General features: G+C 42.9%; 1 long non-coding RNA gene across 1 annotated transcript in view; it reads right to left on the bottom strand.

Annotated features, from left to right (window-relative positions):
• Positions 1 to 20,151, bottom strand: part of LOC146424974 (uncharacterized) — a 60,297-nt gene extending 40,146 nt beyond the window's left edge. Inside the window, exons 1-2 of the long non-coding RNA XR_014846778.1 lie at positions 19,919 to 20,151; positions 18,902 to 19,056 (exon numbers count right to left, since the gene is read on the bottom strand). This is a non-coding gene — a long non-coding RNA (uncharacterized LOC146424974). The remainder of the gene's footprint in view (positions 1 to 18,901; positions 19,057 to 19,918) is intronic.
• Positions 20,152 to 20,468: the final 317 nt, after the last annotated feature.

Below are 20,468 nucleotides of genomic sequence, written 5' to 3' on the forward strand. Positions count from 1 at the left end.
ACTAACCCAGTGAAGAAGCTCAAAGTAATACTTGTACTTTCCCAGCTGCTTTCAGAAATGGAAACAAGACCCATGGGATTAATTGCACTAGTTATAAATCTCTAAGTGTCCTTTTGAAGATATATTTTCACGGTGAAAGGCTTTGATCAAATGTACTTCTACCAAGGAAAATGTCTGCTATATCATAGATCATCTCCTATCTCCTATCTCCCTTGCAACTGTGATCCCATCACATCAACTCATTTCCCTTCAGGCAAGAGTGTAAGGCTGCATAGGAAATACAGTGTGGCAAGAGAGTCCCGGCTGTAAAAGCAAAGGGAAATATAAGATTCATTTTCCAAGACAAACAATTTTGTGTCAGCCAAAAAATGTCTGTATTCACATTTTCACATTCAGAGAGAGAACAGAAAAATATTTATATATCTAGAGCTCTTCCGTTAGCACACAAAGTGAAAAATAAAAAATACCTAGGGTAATTGTAGTTCCTCAGGCATCACTGATGTCACCAACTCATCTAGTTAATAAAAGCTTTCCTTCAGGAAGGAATCATTAGAAAAATTGTGAGCAGCTGTTTCCAAACTTGCTTTGAAGCCTTCTGGATATTTTTTCCTAGATTATAGAGGACTATGACTTGCCTTCCATGAACTGCAGAAACATAGGCAGCTCACACATCTGAGTTCTGTTGTCTAGGGGTAATTACACTTGCAAGTTACTCTTAATTTAATTGGGGGGGGGGCAGAAATTTCAACTGTTAAAGCATTTAGGAATTTCAGACTGGGGAGTTTACAGCAGTGTGCTTGAAACTGCTTTTGGAGGCAGTGACAGGATGGGCGCCTTGATGAGAGCTGGAGTGGGTGCTGGAGCATCAGAGAGTTTCCCAGAGACAAGGAGAGGAAAAAAGTAGTAGTGAGCTGGAACATGTGTGAGGACATGAGAAAAGCTAAGATGGGTCAGTGACCCTGTCAAAGAAGGCTTCTTGTTGGATGGGAAGCTGCTCCAAAATGGTCGGCCTGACCTAAGAGAATGCAGGGGGAAACGGCATGTCCCTCTTCCCCCCTTTAGCATCCTTTTACTCCCAGGCCTCAGAAAGCTCCAAGGAACACAAGCCCTCACACACAAATGCCCCATGAGCTGTACTGAACAACTTTCCTGCTCACATGGAAATAACAAACAGTGTGAAAACTTCAGACAAGAGTTCACTACTGTGTTTCACTAAATAAGTTATTCGGAGAGAGGAAAAAACCAATGAAACCACAAAGAATGTGTGTCATAGAAAAGACTGTATGTAGTCAAATGTTGAAAAGAAGCAACTGCCAACAAATCTGAAAATATTGCAGCCTATTCCTGGCGCAGATGAGCCAGAAGGGAGGGACACAAAATTTATTAAACAGCTGTGTGATGGGATTTGAGTTGGGAGGTTACTGTACTATGTACTCCCTCATGCAGCTTCTCCCAGTGCAGGGAAGTAACATGTGCCATGGCAGGGCATGCTCTATTTCTTTCTGTGACTTTCTCAGAGCACCACACAAAGCTGAATTAATTCCTCTGTACAAACTATTTCTGAGATATCCCAGCCAATGATATTTTCCCCGTTTACTAAAAGAAGGAAGTGATGCTGGGTGCTGAATTTCTATGCAATATGTTTCATAATACTACTGAGAAACAGCCAAGTCCCTAAGCACTGTGCACATTACTGAGAAACCCTGGCAGTGCAGGTCAGGGTCACTGGCAGTGTCAGAGTGCTCTGTCCCACAGGTTTTGGTGACCCTGACACCATGGTCCGTTGTCACAGTGCTCTGTACTGGTGGGAAGCTTTATCTCAAGGCTGCAGGACAGTTGCCAAGTGGTCACCTGGGCAGAGCACCAAAATCCCAGGCTACTGCAGTTACCCCCCTTAGTCCTTGCCTCAGAGCAGAGTGGCAAGGCACCACAGAGGAGCTCTGCACTGCTCCCAAGGGATGGCAGGCTCTTGGTGGGGTGTGAAGCAAGAAGAGCTTGCAATCTGATTGTAAAGAATGCAAAGCACTTTTGGATTCTTCTGGATGAATGACAAATAAATGACAACAGTGAAGTTATTAACTAGCTGACATAACTGGCTCATTCAGACTCCCAGCTCCACTCAGTATCTGCATGACCTCACCTCTGCTTGGGAGACAAAGTTTTCACTTATTGGTTGGCCAAATCTGAAAATTAAAAATAAAAAAAAAAAAAGTATTTTTCTGGCAAGAGGAATGAGCAATGACAGCAGTCTGGGCAGGGCAGTTCACTGGCCAGCTTTGTCAGCTCAGGAGGTGACTTCAGCTGGAATTAGCAGAGGGAATACCACCCAGAGACCAAGCTAAGCAAACAAGAGGGACCAGTGGGGAGGGCACCAGCCTTCCCTCCTGGGAGAGGGGACAAACAGAGCTGTGCAAGGTTTCTGTGGATGAAAGTGGCTGACTGGACACCACACTGCCCTCTTCCATCGTGGGAAGAAGCAATTGCATATGGGCTCCCAAGCAAAGCCTTGCACTATGCAGGTTGGATTTCAAGCGAAGCAGAGTGTAAGGGAGAACTGGTTTCTCACTAATTTCCCTAATTTACAGCTACAGCTGCATTACTGTGTTTATATTTCATATGACAAGCTGGTATATCACAGGGCCTAGGAGATGACCAAAACAAACTGTACACAAAGAGCAAATAACTGGCTAGAATTCACAATGACAATCAGCAAAATAAGGATAACTCACTAAATTTGAGGAAAAGGGTGTTTCCTTTAAAACCTGTGCCATGAGCACACAGGCAACTCCCTCACAGCCAGCAAGCACCAAGCACTGCTGCAAATCCTGCATCACACATAACAGGCAAGAGCTTCTCACTGGCAGACACATCAGAGAGACCCACGTGTCCATGTGCAGGGTCCCCTCCTGGCAGACCCCTCCTGGGGGAGCACACAGTGGCTCTGGGGGATTGGTGATGAGGCACCTATTGTGCCCACGAGGTCAGCCCATCTGGAATGAGCCAAAAGCCCTTGTCATCCTGTCCAAACCCCTCCCCTAGAGTACACAAGGAGATTGCCTGGGGTAGCCAGAAAGGAGGGACCACGAAAACAGCAAGAGAAAACTTTGGGTTATGATAAGGGGCATTCAGGCACCTCACTCTATCCATGTCACAAGGAATTAGTGACTTAAGTAGATTTACAAAGCTTGCACATACCCATCGGGTGAGGAATTTTGTCATTTCAGGTTATTACTACATTCTTTTATTGTCAGCAACAAAACCCAGTTTTAAAATAGGAAGCAGTTGCAGAGAGGCAAGGGGAACAGGATGAGTTTTCTGTTTTCTTTACACAGGAACTTGGCAGTCTTGTCTCTGCTGACTGCAGTGCTGCACATCATTCCTCCATCCTCAACAGCCCTCTGCAACACTGAACAAACCCATGCCACCACCTGCCTCAGAGTCATCTCTTGGGTGTGAGCTGCAAGTTAGCATTTTTTTTTCTGATATGCTATGTCATGTTCAGAAGATTGACTGGAATCCCAACAGGACAGCTCCCTTTTACTTTCTATTACCTAGTTTTGAAAGTATGGATAGCTTCATTGTTTGCACTATCTTGCCAATAGAGCTGTATCATATTCATGCTGAAATCTGATTCCTTTTCTCTGTGCTACAAAACTCATAGCTCAACAAAGAAAAAAATCCTTACTAGGATAGCTGCTGGATCTCTTATTTACACTTCCTTGCTTACAGAGGTATTTTAATGGGCAGGTGGGATAATTTGTTACTCAGAGGTAGGTCTGGTTTCTAATTTTGATTCAAATGTAGTACTCAACTTTCTCCAGATCAAAGATTTCTCCTTGTAAATCAATTTTTCTATAATTAAAATTTTTAAAGTACACCACTCAACTAGAAATTCGCATGTCTTCAAAGATCTATAATGTGAACAAAGTTTGTCCGTTGTTTCCTAAATGGCCTCCTGGATTTTTGCCTGGGATTAAATGCATCAGATGACGTTGGACCATCTGTGCTGTGCTTCGCTATTATTTTATTCTGAGAAATAAATGAACAGAAGAAGGCATTATGGTAGTTGCATCCGCCCATTAAAGGGCATGTGTTAAGCCAAAACCCAATATAATTCAATATTAGCATCATTTTATAAGACCTTTTTTCTCTGAAGAAAATACATAATGTGCATTAATATTTCATTATTTGTTATGTGATTTCTCAGCTTCTGTTTAGGCTTGGAAGATTTACAGTGGAGCACTTAAAATCTAAAATATGCTGACTGTCAGAGGCCTGACTTGACTTTGCCTTGAGAGGACAGTTACTTCTCTGGTCAACCTCTGTGCTCTTTTAGAATGAGAATGGGACAACCTCTGAATGCCTATATAACCCCACATAATAAACAAAACACTGCATTCCAGGTTATCCAGTTTACGTCTGCCTGGAGAAACAACTTCTATGTGATCATCCTCCAAATAATACGATTTTTTAATTCCAAATTTTAATTTTTTTATGACTAATAGCAAATGCCACCAGGCATCATTCAGCTGTGCAAAACAGTGCAAAAGTGCAGTCACATCCTGGCAGAGCCCAGAGGCAAAGCACAGGCAAACCCTTCTAAGTGGGGGTGCTGAACCCACTCCCAGAGGTGTGAGCACAGCATAGGGCTGGGCAATGCATGAGGTGTGCTGTGACCCTGAGCTGGGCACAGCTGCACTGCAGTGTGCCTAACACCACTGCCTTGGCACACTACAGGGCTATTGGGATGCACTGGGGGCTAGAACTTCAGGAAATTCTGACTTCTGTTCTCCCCTTACCTACAGCCGTGCCTGAAAAAAATTTCCACCCAGCTTATAATTTAGGGCACTAATTTAAACTTGAGTAACTTCTGCAGTGTCTTCCTCTTTTACCACAGGCAACTTTTCAAACTCCCACCAGGAATAGGCATCCCTTTATTCTGTGCATTTCTGCTTTGTTCTTCTTTGTTTTCTGGGTGCTGGCAAGAATGTTTTGCCAATAAAGTTTTACTGCTTGACAGTGAGTGTCTTTGCCACAATCAGTGTCCCTCCACTGAGGGAGAAAGCTCCTTGAGAAAGGCAAAGCAGTCTTGGGGGGCAGGCAGAGACTTCCTGCTTCCTTGCAAGTCAGCAGCCAGTGTGGCTGCCCTGTGGTCTGCCCTCCCTGGAGACACTCCTCATATTTGAGAAACTGGTCTATCTCCAACAGTACTGACAACTGTGTTTCTTTGGACTTGTTTGACTAGGACTTCAACTGATTGCTATTTAGTTTTGTCTTGTCAGCAGACTGTGTCTGTGATTAATACTCCTTATGAATGGAAATACCATAGGCTTTTTGCAAATATGGTTTCTGTTTCTGTGTTATTTCTTGTGTCAAATTATATCAAGTGATCTCTCCCTGGCTGCCTACTTCACACTGCAAGATGCTCTCTTACATTTCAGGATAAAGATGTTCTAGTCTCTTGACTTGTTATGCCCTTGAGACAGAGCAATATGCCAGGTGTGACAAAAAAGCAACTTCAGAGATTCCTTCAGAGATTTGCCCAGAAGTGACAGTACAGAGGTGGTGTCTTATCTGTACTAGTAACTCTTTCCCATATGCATCAAGTCCTGCCAGGTTCTTTATTTGTGACAAACTACAAACCACAGACTTTCCACAGATTTCTTCCTACGCTCATCCTCATTTTACATTCTGTTGAGCAAATCTCCTCTGCTGTAAGCATTGCTCAGAGCCACTCAGAGATGCTTTTGCAGTCACACACAATCTTTTATCTCTTGGGTCCCCAAAAGCTGAAAAGATAAACACTTTAATGTGTTGGTACTTTTCACGTATTTCATTTTCCATTTTCATCAGTAAGTCATGTCCCCTGCTAACAGAACAGTAAGCAGAATTCACTATGAGCTTAAAAACTCAAGCTTTCTCATGTGTAACACATACAAATCATAGAATCACAGAAACATTAACTTTGGAAAAGACCTCCAAGATCACTGAGTGCAGCCTTGGACTGATAACCACCTTGTCAACTAGACCACAGCACTAAGTACCTTATGTCCTGTCATTTCTAGAAGGGATGGTGACTCCAGAACTTTTCTGGACAGACCATTCCGATGCCTCACCACTCTTAGTGGAAAAAATCTTTCTGATTCTGTCCAATCTGAACCTCCCCTGGCACTTGCTGCCTGAGAGAAGAGGCCAGTCCTTACCTTGCTACAACCTCCTTTCAGGCATTTGTAGGATCGAGGTCTCCCCTGAAATTCATAGATACAATTTATATGTACATAATATACAGATGTATTATATACCATATAGCATATATGTGTGTGTGTATTTAGTTTACATATAATTGCTATAAATAAATAATGCATTATGGTGAAACTATTCCAGGTAAAAAAGAGTTAATTTCTACTCTGTTTCTCAGTAAAGAAAGGCAGGAGCCATGCTTTGCCTGATGTTTATATTCCCTATTTGACAGAGGCTGAGCTATGAGGCAACAGCAAGTGTGTTCATAGCACCCTGTACTGCTGTACCTGAAAACTGAGCATTTTTCAGAGGTCAGTAAAAATTACACATCACAGTATTGCAGCCTGACTGAGAGTGATTTCAAGTTACCAAGTCTCCTAAAGGAGAGCTCTTTCATGTGAAAGAGGCTGAGCAACTGGCTGAGCAGCTTTGAAATTTGCTCCAAAGTGCCACTGACCTTCCCTGACATGAAATTACCTATTTGGAGATTAAATGTTTGATCTGTGATAACTGCCTAGACCTCCCCTGTAGCAGATAGAGGTCTTGGAAAACAGGTAACTGAAAGGAACCAACATGGTAAATGGGGACCTGAATGATGTATCTGACCTCTTGTACTCTTTTTCAGTGCCCCTTAATGGTGTTTCTATGTTTTCCACATTTATTTTGCTCTGTCTCCTTGTGTGTCCTCTTCCTCCATTTTGCTCTTTCTCATTTGTGTTGCCTTTGACACTTTCTGTTCCATTTCCTTCATGCTGTTGTCTTGTGACCCCTCTCCCAAAAATCACCATTTTGGCTTGCTGTGCTCTTTGCCACCAAGATGAACTTCAATACCTGCCCCTGGCTGGCACCACTAAAGCTCCAGTACAGCTTGTTTTCTGTGTACGTGCCTACAGTTTTCTCACTTTAGAAATATCCATGGACTTTTCAAAGATAAATTGCCCATTATATTAGCCCTGAGTGTGATAGGAAAAATGTAGCAACACAGCCAAGATTTTATGAGTTCTGTAATATTGCTGATATTTTTGCCCCGAAGAGGAAAACACTGTCAGCAAGCTTCCTCTGCCAGAGCTCAGAAGAGACTCAAACACATCTCAAAATCTCATTAAATAAAGGCAGTGTACATCTCTCTGCAAGGAATGGGAAGGAAAACATTTAAAAACCTGTAGCTTCACACCCCAAGGACAGGAGCAAGACATGCAATCCTTCCATTTGACTGAGGCGTAATATAAAGTGTTGGTGCATAAACATTTTCAAATGAGAGACAGTGCCAAAGCCTCAGGAGGAAGCAGACTGCGAGCTGCAGTAGCGTGTGCTGCAGATTTGGTTGGCTTCTTCAAACTGCCAGCTCCGAGGTGTGTTTTATCCACCTCCCTCCCCCACACTGCTCAAACCCTACAAAGTCTGCTGTGACTTGCACCTTCTTGTGACTTGCACCACCTCTGGACCTCTACAGCAGTGGTGCACCCTAACTGGACCCATTTGCCCTGCTCCACAGCTCCAGCAAAATCATGATCATTTGGGTATGTGCACAGACTCTTCACCACTGCCTTCAACCCCACTGGCTGGGCTCAGCAAAGGTTATGATGGAATTGTGTGTCCTACCGTGTTCTCTGTCATTACAGCCATGCAAGATAATGGATGTCACATCCTAGCGTGCACTTCCATTAGCAGGAAAGTCAAAGACCTGAGGTGATCAGAGTGCTACAGAGAGGTTCATCCTTCTGCAGTGCCCCTCCAAGGCAAGCTACAAGTCCCTGGGAAACCCACTGAGCACACCAGCCCTTCTTCAGAAATCACAAACACATTCTTTCACACACACACTGGAGACCCTGACACCAGAGGCACACCAGAGGGGATGGGGGCTGATAATGTAGCCAACTCTCATGACTTTACCATGAATCTTGTAATGATCAATGTTTATTTTTAAGTTCCTGGAGTCATAGTTTCATAGAGCTAGGAATAATATCATCCTGGGAGCTGATGCTTAGTGATTATCCACTATTTCCCTAAATATATTCCAGTGGTGTGCCTTTCCTTCTATGTTCTTCAGCTTTCCCACAGCAATTCTGCCTTTTGTCATATTATCAAGCCCTAGAACAGGCTGCCCAGGGAAGTGGATGAGTCACCATCCCTGGAGGTATTTAAAAGACATGTAGATGTGGGGATATGGGACATGATTTAGTGGTGGACTTCACAGGGCTGGGTTAAAGACTGGCACTGATGATCTTAAGATCTTTTCCAACTTAAAGAATTTAATGACTCCATGATTAAAGCACATCTTTCCCAGACAGACCCACACAGCCAGTCAATCCATCTCATCTGCATGTGTGATCTGCTTCTCTCACTATGTCACCTTTGTAAGACTGCAGTCTCATCAACATGGTAACTGTTAGAGGAAAGGGACCCTGTTGGCTGGCATTAATTGTACTGCCTCAATTTCTGGTTGTTCCCACATCTGCTTTCTGGTGCCGGGCCTGTGTCTGTGTATGATTATGTGGGAACCATAGCATGTATTTAAGATAAAATAAACATTTGGTCCTTGTAGTTTCAAGGCAGAAGCTAAAACCCCAAAAGCTTATTAAAAATCCCATGGTTCATAACTCAGTATAATCTTATGGCTTTTAAGTTGCTTTTGCGGATTTCTGGAGCCTGCTTTCCTGAACCAGAAATAAAGTTCTGGGGCTGAACAATGGGAGTGGCCAGAGAATGGCTGGGGAAAGGCATTGAGCCCCAAAAGGGCAACTTGGGGAAGGTTTCTGAGCTGTCCTCAGTCCTGGCTCAGGTGGCTCCCAACCTGCCAGCCAGGGCCAAAGCTGAGGAAATAGCTAAGACTGTAGTTTAATAACAGCTAAACCTCTGACAGAAGCACACACACAGCTTGCAGGACTGGATGTGCAGCTGCGTAGCACTACAGGAGATAGGAGGGACCACAGTAGCCCTGCTGCTGCCCCACCCTCATCACTGCAGGCAGCACCAGCCAGGAGCCATGCTCCTCTGAACCTCTGCCCACAAACCCCACTATGCAGCTTGCCAGCTTCTCTTACTTAACTACACTCATTTGTGTAAATTCCCAGATCAGTGAATAAAAAATAGGAGGTTTCTGCTGATTACCAAGGGGTGGGAATGTGCATTGAAGTAAGTGAACTGAAAGCCTGGAAGTGGCTTCCACTTCTGCAGTGGTGACCAAATAGTGAGCAGGGTCTGCACACCAGCAGCAGCTGGGATCATGCCTGAGTGTGGGACCTTCTTCAGCCTCCAGAACCCTAACACCCCATGGACTCACTGTACAATTGCAACAAAAGCAGTCAGGAGAACTAAAAATACCTGAGGTTGATCCTTGCTGTGTGATGAACAAGTAGACTCCCTGAGTTAGATCCCATCAGCTCCAGGGAGTGAAATTTGTAATACCTCACATACTATTGCTGCATATGGAAACCCCAAAAAAGAAGCAGCCATCAGGGGAAAAGTGCTTTCCCTGGGGAGGCTCCTGGCATATAGGAGTGCAGCATAAGGGAGAATTCACAGGAAACTTGGCCAGAACCGGAATCTCCTGTTAAACTTAAATGTGTGTCAGTTCCTGTTTAAACAAAATGTATAGTCTCCAACTAGCCACAGTGGTTAGTTAATCTCTGTGTTTTGTTACTACTCAAAACCCTGAGCAAGCCTGGACCTTTGTGGTATCTGTGGTACAGAGACAGGACAAGGCTAAAATAATCTAAAGACAAACAGAAGATAAGATGAGAAAAGGAGGCAAAAATGAAAGGTTACAAATTTTGCAACAGGTCATTGAGCCACAGTGCAACCAAGTGTAGACCTCAGTGTATCTAATATCCGGTCCAGTGTCTGTTTCCCATTAGCTTAGCGAGCTCCTGGAACACATTATCCTTGAAAGAGGGCACAACTACTGTATCACTCACAGAGAAGTCGGATAAAATAAATGTATGCACCTTTACAACCTATAGGCTTTTCATGTTATACAAAAAGACCAATTTGAGTACCCATTTAAAAAGCTGGGATACCCCAAAGAGACCATCTTTCTTTCAGGTTTTTTGAGATTTTATGAAATTCATCAGAAAGCTGTTCAGCGGCAGAAGCTGGCTAATGAGTACAGTGGCAGTGTTTTGGTGGCCAGGATCTGGAGTCAAGCAAAGCAGCTAGGAAACAAACTCCTGCCATTAGCACAATTCAAGAAAACAGTTTTTTCTTCATCTGAATTGCTTTTAGAGACAAATTTTTAAAACTAGCTCAGACAGATCGCTCCGAGCATGGGTCTAATCAAGCCAACAAATCTGAGAAACACTGATGCAAATATCTCTATAGTGAAGACCATGTGAAACTGCAGCTCTATGGTAAAAAGAACACAGAAAGAGGATATTCATTTTCCTTCCCAGATGCCACCCCTTCTTCCATTCATAGTCATCCGTCTTCAGTACAGGACCTTTTTATATGTTGTCTTTCTTGCTTGCTTTTCTACTACAAATCAATCAGCAAAAAACTTTCCTGTGGTTGCTATTCTCCTTTTACCTCAATCACCTCTGTAGGAAATCCTTCCCTCTTTTTAAGCTGTAGAGTTAAAAAAAGGAAAAATTAATTGATATACGTGTAAGCTTTACAAAGTGAATTAACGTATGTAAAATTTCCTGTTGAGACTTACAAGTGTAAAAGAGAAGTCTGGTTGCTCTCAAGTGCAAAACTTTCAAGTTCTCTTACTTGTATGGTTTGTGTTGCAAAATAAGTAGGGAAAATTGCTTCTGTGGCCACATGCAATACTTTTAGAGAAATGCAAGCACAAAGGAAAGAAATATTAGAAGTCTGTACAGAAATGCTTGCTTAAAATTCAGCTTCTTTGCTTGCAGGATTTGGATAGTGCTAAATTCCCTGTGCTCCCTCAAGCGAGAGGATGCACTGTTGCAGATGACACTGATCCCAGTGAGCAGAAGTTCCATCACTGGGAGACTGGAGTACACTCAGGGTGTGTGTAAGATTGCCACTGATGGCAAGGAAGATGAAGGACACACCTCTGCCTTAACTGAAGAGGGAAAAATAAACCACCAGTCATAATTAGAACACTTCATAGAAGTGATATTTCTATTCTGTCAGCAGATACAAAGCAGATCAGTCCCACACCCCTGGCTACTTTTGCTCTCCTCACTTGTCATACAGTGTCATTTGTTTTGGCTCCTGACCAGCCCAGTCAGGGCTTTGAAGGTGCTTAAACTCACAAGAAAAATCAACAGCTATCTGCCTAACATTGTTCTTACCCACATTGCTGTACTCTGATTCCATGAAATTAAGCTTCTTTATTAATGTTCATGACATTCCTGCTTTTCTAGTATTTAGACAAACCTTTCAATGCAAGAGTCTTAGGTGGGAATAAAAGCAAAACCAACCTTTATATTTTCTAGTTCTACTTGTTCTGAGCTGGATTAGCTCTAAGCACCCTTTGTCTAAATTGCACAGTACTACCTGCTTGGTTTTGCAAGAAAATAGAGTGTTTCTTTAATAGAATAAGCCACTGAGCTTCTAGGGCTTTTGCAGGGCTCCATCTCTGTAGTTGTACTTTCAGCTTTTTCAGCTTGTTACTATGGAAATCCAATCTGGTCGAGTCCTTTGGGACATGAGCAGGAATTGACAGGTATTTTAATACATATAATTAAAACAGGCCCTGCAACCACAAACCAAGTAATTTCAAGACTGTTACAATGCTTTCCATATGGGAAAGCAGATGTGCAGAGAGGTGGTAGAGAAATAATCTGACCACAGAAACGTGAGCAAGAGCCTGCACTCTCTGAACATCAATCCAGTGCACTTTGCATAGGACTAAGGCTCTTCTTTACATTGCATGACCCTAAAATGTCCCTGAAGCAGTGATAATTCTCATGTCAGAAAATCAGTTTGTATTTCATTATGGACAAGGTTATTAATAACCAAGTGGCAAAGAAAAGCATCCAGAAGGCAGAATCATTGGTCTCTTTGCCAGACACATGCTACAAGAACCCTGATGTGACTGATCCCCGCGGGGTCCCTGTGCCCATTCAGCACAGAGGAAGGAACAGGCTAGTTGGATGAAAGCCTGTGTCACATCTCGCTGCTGGCAACATGTGGCCCTGTGGAACAGACGTGTCCCCAGCAGTGTCCCAGTGCTGCTCTGACAGCAGGCTCCCTCATTCACTGCTGTGGTGTTCACACCTTCATCCCTACACACAGGAGCTGAGTCATTCACCCCTGCCACACCACGAGAAAGGGGCTGATCTCTTGCTCATGGCTGGGGCACCACGGCACAGTGGGGTGGGCTGGGGACACTGACATGCAGACACAATGACAGCTCCAGTGCCTTCAGTTGCCACAGCATCTTCTATGGCCTCCTGCAAATCAGACACAGATGTTGCAGGAAACAGAGGGAAACAGGAACCTACAGAGAGTTTTCACATGTTTTAAGTGGTTTTTCTAGCAATTAAAATGCTGTGGGCATGATCACTGACAAAATCCAGTTCTCCAGGGCAATATTTAAACCACCTTCCTCCATCAGGCTATCTCTTCTCTCCTGCACCTCTTGTCCTGCCCATTGCAAGCTTTCAGAAGTGATGGTACCTCTCATGGGATGGTGGAACCAGGCCCTTTCAGCTCAATCTCCCAACAGTCTTCTTTACCCACTGGATATCTTCAGCCACCAGAGCTCCTTACCTTCATTCTCATCCAGCACTGCCTCTCCTTTCACACCTGGCCTTTTTATAGAACAGCTCTCCAAAATAATGAGGGTTCCTAGGTCTTTGTCCCTTTCCCTAAACTTCCTAACAGGGAGGGTCTTTATTTCTGAATTGTGATAGTCTTGACCCTGTCATGGAGTGGCAGTAAATGCACTCTTTACAAAATCTTTCCCATGGCAGCAGTTGTGATTAGCACTACTCAATCACTATCCAACATCTGCACTAAACAAGGGAGGGGCTATACCACAAAATAGTGGTGCTCAGACACTACCACAGAACCCAGGACAGGGCCTGGATTACAGTTCTACTGCTGTTTCTTGGCGCTGGAGTGTTCAACTGAAAGTTCAACAACTCTCACAGACTTCCTGTCACAATGCATGCACACACTGAGGTTTTAAGGACCATGTATAGAAATTTGAAATCTTTCATCCATCAGAGTGGATGCAGGAGCCCTGCCAATGTCCATGAGCAGTGGGATTTCTAAAGCCACCTCTGCTTTGAAAATAATCAGACTATGTACACTGCTCACCCATCATCACTCTGTAATTACTCAGTCAGAAAAGTTTAGTCTGAGGTGATCTTGCCTAACCATGTTCTCCTGCTGCCTTTAAATGCTGCACTTTCTGCTTCATTCTTACTACTGCTATCACAGCATCACTGGGCCTTGGTAGAGATTATGGTTTCATTGTGCAGGACGCTGCTCTGCCACTGAGAAAGAGTGTCTGCCACTAAGCACTTAAGTCTAAATCAGCTGGACAGATAAAGGGGTTCAGAAAGGCTGAACTGCTGTCTCTCTTCAGTAGAAAAAGAAATAAATATAAGCATAGACCTCAGCATAAAATCATATTGGAGGTCTCTAATAGAAATAGATTTGTTCCCCTAGCTTTTCTCTGACCATTTTAGCATGAGACCATCCTTTCGTTGTTTGCTCTCAGTGTAGAAACAATGCTTTGGGGAACTTTTTTGGGTGTGGAGTTTCTTTTTTTCCTTTCCTGTTTCCAAAAATACAGTTGCTACGTGTGATTTAATACTGAGTTTTGAAAACAGGTTTGCACTGCTGTCCTGTTAAAACAGCTTTTTGGCATGCTTTGGATTCTTGCATGCTTGTGCTTGTCACTTTTTTCATAAAACATGCACAACTTTTCATGATGTGAAGAGCTCAGCTACAGCCTCTGCAGAGATCTCTGCAGGGATCAGGCTGACCCTGAGACAGTGCTCTGATTATTTTGATTGCCTAGAGGTCTCCATCAACCTACAGGGAACAGACCACAGCGGTTTTGGGTTTTTTCCACTCTAAATAGCTGTTTGAACTCAACAGAACCAAAATAACTAGGCTGGAAATAACTATTAATAAAGAAGCACAATTTTCATTTAGAAAAGCAAAATACTGAAGAAAAGCTCATAAAATGCTGGTTACTGCATTTATTGGAAGAGATACTAGCCCCTCTCCCTTATCCACATAAAAGTTATCTTCAAAAAGGCTTGATATTACTCCCAAAAAAGGAAGTACATGTTTTCATTTGTGTGGTTACAGCACAGCTGTGGGCTGTACTTTATTTTGTGAACCGAAAACCAGATCTGGTGCCTGGCTTGAAATGTCATGAAGAGACTCACATTTGAACACACTGAAAACTTTACAGTCTTTGATGATCAGGATGTAAAAGGATTATCAGATTATGTATGGATTCGCAGATCTTGGTATTTTATCATGAGTCCAGTTATACATCATGATTTTATTTCTGAAAGTCCCTAGTGCCAAATCTTGTAAATAGATAAAGGTCTAAGCTTTCATTGCAAACAAGAAGAGATTTCTCTCTTATTGCTCTTGAGGGAAAACATCTCCTTAACACTTTTAACAATGCCTACAATATAACTAAAAAATCCCACCTTTTAATTAATTTTCTTTTTATGACAATCTACTAATATATTGGACACTTACTCCTGGCTTTAAATTGACTGTGATTAGCAACTCTGCAAACCTTTTATGACACAAATGCACAAAAACACCTCTTATGATACAAATGCACCAAAAAAACCCCAGAAAAACCTGGAGAAAATGTTCAGCTTTCACCAGTCGATGTGCTGGGAAGCTGCAATTCTTGTCAAAGTGTCATGTGTTTATGGACCTGGCAGAGGCATTGCATTTGAACCGTTTGACTTGAGTCAGAGACAGCTTCCCTTTCTCAGCTGACAAGGTATGGTCTTTATGCTGAGCATGCATCCAACCTTCCTCCCTCTCCCTACCCAACGACCCAGGTGCATGAGGAAGCTTAAAGCACTTGCAGAGCTCAGTGTGGGCTAAAATATTTGAGGACCAGAGCCTGCCTTGAAGATGCTCATGGTCACTCATCGATCTGATCTATATGGTATTCTGTGTCCAGGGTCCTGAGACATGGCCTGGTGTTCTTCTGCCTCCTGTTTACCACAGGCAGGAATAATGTCTGCAGTGTGCACCTGCTATTTGTCTTCTCCTTAGCTTTCCACAGAGGAGCCCATCAAAACCTTTACTGTGTCCTTATGGGGAACAGTTGTCCCCTTCAACCCTTCCACTGGTAGGAGCACATTGCTTTCAAATGAGGCGTCCTAATGCTGTCAAAATCCTCATGGTTCACATTTCTCATTTGCACTGTTGGAGTTTGGAAAGATTATGCTGGAGAGTATTGTGCCATATGTGTACACTGTCTACATAACAGCAACTTGCAAAACACAATTGCACTGTTTAAGTGTGTTATATAATTAGGGCAAGCGGCAATCTGGCCCTGCGTGCTGTTACTGTGCTGTCCTGCTCATCATTTCTGAGATCTATAGCACCAGGGAACATGATACCACCAGTCTGTAGTTTTCAAACTTAAACAAAGTATTTTGTTGGATTGGTGACCAAACTAATTTTTATGACATGTCATTTCTGTAAGGACATTGCTTTATTTCGCAGAAGGGTTTCCCATAGATAATGGTTGTTAGCTGGCTGAGTTGGAATCTAGCAGGATTAAGGAAATCTAAACTGACAGCTGGTTTTGTGCAAGGAAGCATAATGTGGCTGTTGTTACAGGAGGCAATGTGGGATGTTTGTGCACAAATGCATGACAAGAGGGCTTGCTCTTAGCTGTATATGTAAGTGCAGCTTAGCAGTTAAAGCAGCACATCAGGGCTAAATGCCTTGCAGAGAAAACTTCATGTGACTTTTTCATCACACACAGTTTGTGGTTGTGAATAAGATTATGTTTTTACTTTCATTATAGTTGTCAGAAACAGAGGTTTGAACTCTGGTCAAAATGAAAAGGAGCCATATTGCCAATTACCTTAAAGGGAAGCCAAGTCAGCTTACCACTAAAGAGTGAGGATCGTAGCTAAAGGAACAGATTGCCCCTCCAGATAACAGCCCAGCTTGTAGGTATGCACAACTGATACAGCAGAACTGATGTGTCCTATCAGAAACAGCACCTCAGATGCTGACATTTCATTTGCCAGCTCCGAGGCTTTATTTTCTCCAAGCAAACTGCCCCACAACTGCTAATCACAGACATTTGAAAACAAACACAGTTTCAATGGGACTGCACAGCTCAGTGCTCAGAGGAATCACTGCCACTTCTGCTGAGCTCAACAGGCACGGAGGCAGCTTCTGATGCTGAAGGTGCCTATCTGGAAGCAGGCAATTTCTTGAGGGCTTTTTCAGTCAGAAATGATTTTACCATATCAGTTGAGTTTACAGCAGAAAAATATTAGAAATTACTTTATTACAGGTCTGTGTAAAATCACAGGCTGTGCTTTGACATGCTTTGCATGAGTTTGCCACTAATGCAGCTATGATGAATACACCAAAGTAGTATTTAATGTCCATCAGTCTCAGTGAGGCTTGGGATTTACAAAGTGCTCAGTACAATGTTAATGGTGTTTTGGTGACATTGATATAATTGAGGCATAAATGTACTCACATGGGACTGACACTTGCCAGTATTAGCTAAAACAAATATGGGCAAAGTTGGGAGCCATGAAAGCAGAGAGACGGGATAAAGGTGGGATAGTGATTTATGCTGAAACCACCAGAGCTGTGCCTGGCATAAAACACAGTGATGCAGAGCAGGGCAGAGAAAGCATCAGGTGCTCATTTGTCCATGAATGATGCTAATCTGGAGCACCTTGTCCTTACTCTGGCACATGGAGGAAGGACACAGTTGCCTGGCTGAGTGAGTAAGTCTGAAAGGCATCCACAGCATTCAAGGGAAACTGAAGACCAAGTGGCCTTAGGGTGCAGTTTGAACTTCTGCAGCTCCCAAGACCCAGGTCAGACTGTTCTGGAAATAAGGCCATTCCAGAGAGCATGGAGTGTCAGGTAGACCATGCTGTGCTTGCACAAATGAAGGACAGACTGCTGGTGTCATGAAATACGAGATTTTCCTTCCCACACAAATGAGACAGAAGAAATTGCTGCAGGAGTTCCCCAACATACCCTTGTAAACCAAACTCAGATGTGCCCACAGAGCTGCTGACCCAGGAGATGTAACCTCAGGACTTCCACATTTGGCCATTCTGGGAAAATGATTTGCTTACAGAATGGGAACATGGGGATAATTGCCTCCCACCTCATCCTGCAGTTCCAGTATTAGAGGCAACTCCATTCCCTCTCAGCTGTATTCTGCAACAAGATCCTCTCCCTTAACAGTTCTATGATTCAATGATAGATGAGATACCTTGGCTGTGAAGTTTCAGGTTTATGCTGCTATTTGGAATACGGCATGGGTTACTTTCACATTAGCCTAACACAAAACTAGGAGAAGATTGTAATAAACAAGAAAAATAAGTTCAAAAACCATTATTCAAATCTGTTTGAAATTGATCTCTTAGTATTACGCAGATCCTTTAAAGTCATATTTTCTTCCTTAGAAGTTTGAGGATCTCTTATTTAAAATTTATTTCACATGTTGCCCTTGTTGGAAAATCAGTTCTGGTCTTCTGTGGAAATTATCCTTCTAAACTGCTGTATTTTATTAAAGCAGTTGGTTTACTTCTACTAGCTCAAGTCACCATGTGACCACAATTAATCCAGCTATTTTGCACACACAGTTTATCTTGTTTTCCTTGCTGATTTTTATAGTAAAATGTGTGGATTAGTAATACACAAGTACGTTCTGTTTTCACTGAAGTAAGGGTCATACTGGCAAATCTCTGACCTGAATATTTAACTCTGAATGCAGAAAGTGTACTAAAAGCTTATTTAAATGATACAGCTGCTGAAGAAGTGATACAGCTGTTGGAGAGTGTAATTGTATTTGCTACTTTCAACACAAAATCTTACTGATTTTTTCACAACTAAGCTTTTGCAAAACATATTTGAGCATGGATCACTGAAAATTGTAGAGCTACTACTTGCTTTCTAATGAAGTCAAGAAACCATCCCAACTTGCCTCAAATGTAAACAAACACCAGGAATTCATGTGGAAGCTGGGAGGACGCATCATCCACTTTCATTTCCTGAATAAACTGTCTGTGTGAGAACCAGGATATAATTTTAAGGAGGGCAGCAATTCTCTGCTTCATAGGCCTGACTGAACACATTTTAATGAGAAAATGCCAGTTCACTGGAACTGATTAATTCCACATGTTTTCTTGTTTCCTGTTTGTTAACGTTCACCTTTGTGAGTTCCCACCCAGGCTTCTGCTGGAAAAACATGCACAGCCCATGCTCATGTGGCAACCAAAGGCCCATGTTGGGTGTCACAGCACCCTCCGTGAGGACCTGCAGAGTCCAGATGGTCCTGACCAGCACCTCCAGAGCTGCACGAATGTCCCCTGCACATTCCCAGCAGAGACAGACATCTTGAAAAATGCCTGCTTTCCACCTACACCCCTTGATATGCTGTTCCAATAGCCAGACACTTCTGATTTGACAAGCATCCTTTAGTTTCTAGTTTCTCCAGATTGACCTCTGAATCCTTAGGTTCAATTTGCCACTTTACTTGGTTATGGATCCTGCTGGATTCAAATATTTTCTGCCACTGCAGTCAATTACAGACCAGGATCAAGTTTCTTCTCTATTTTCTCTCCAATATACAAAAGCTGTACAGGACCTTTGAAGGTTATATGGCTAGATCTCATCCTGAGTGTGAAAAGCCTGCATTTAAATAACTTCACTCTTAGTATTTTTTATATTAGGGACATAAAATACAAAAAACACAGAAAAATTAACATATTACTTCTTTTTAAGATTCTTTTTGTAGCTTAAATCAGTGTATTCTGTAGATTTGTAGGAAGAAGGCCCAGCTATGATAGGGTGCAATTTATATAATTGGGTATCTATTTCACAATCTGTTTTATGAGTACATAGAAATGAATACCCAGTCAGATTGTAACAGAAAAGAAAGTTCTACATACTGTTTTCTATTTGCTTAGGCATCAACAAAAATACGGACAAGAAACCTTTCAACAGTGAAAATGGTGTATTAGATTGGCTAACTTAAACTTTAAAGCACAAAACTTGTCCCAAGAACAGAGATAGGTTAGCAACAACTTGAAATTTAACTGGTATTGGAAGGAATATCTTATAATGTAAGCGATTCAGGGCAAGGGTGTTCCTTTCATGTTGAAAACACCCTTCCCAGAATATTGTTTGTATCTTTTAAATTAATTGTCTGGGGAATGGTGGTGTCCCTCTGCTTTTGTGCACAATGTAGCTAAATGAGGTGAGAGATTTTACAGCAAACAGCCGAACAAAGTAAGGAATGTATCAACAAGGGAATATTCCTGAAAAGCAAGAGGATGGTGGGAAAGAGGAAAAGAGCCATTTCATTGGATTTGTGACAGTTTCATGTTTGAAGTAGAGGCCTGTCTATCTAAAATTGGTGAAGATGCACTATCAGCCAAAGGTAGCATTATTGGAGAATTATCCTCGAAGCTTTCTGAATCACTCAGACACACGGAAGAACAGGGCAGTTTCCTAAAGGTGGGGACAGAAAATGTGACATTCTTCTACTAACCTACTGGGCGACACTGAAAAAGTTGCTTCACCTCTCTCCTCCCCTTCTCTGGCAAGATTTTGGAGGCTCCCCGTGGCAGAGACTGCCACTGTTTGTAGGGGCTCAGCTTGAATCCGCAGAGACCCTTCGGCAGCAAGCAGAGCATTAACCCCTTCTCGGCCCCCCGAGGGACAGCGGGGTCCCTGTCCGGGGGGGACACATGCCGGGAGCTGGCTGGGGCAGTCGGAGCGCTCGGCGGGGCTGCGCTGGGGCGCGCTGACCTCTGCTGGCCACCGACAGAGCCCGCCGGGAAAGGGAGGAAACAGGAAAGGGTGTGTTAACCCTGCTGCGGTTTCTGCCGAAATCCTGGCTGCTCGCCTAATCTCTTCCTACTTTCCCAGGGGAATAGCGTGTTGGGTACTGAAACGGCTGTGTGGTGCTTCCACGGGCATCCAGCAGCTCCTGAGGTTGTTTTTCCATGGATTAATTATTTCAGATGCATGACTTGGCAGAGGTATCCCTTTTGTGTTGGAGATGGTTTTGTCAAACTTTAAAAGTTGAATTGAAATTT

The sequence above is a fragment of the Lichenostomus cassidix genome, chromosome Z (assembly GCF_008360975.1).
Source record: "Lichenostomus cassidix isolate B80296 chromosome Z, HeHo_3.0, whole genome shotgun sequence".
Taxonomy (NCBI): Eukaryota; Metazoa; Chordata; class Aves; order Passeriformes; family Meliphagidae; genus Lichenostomus; species Lichenostomus cassidix.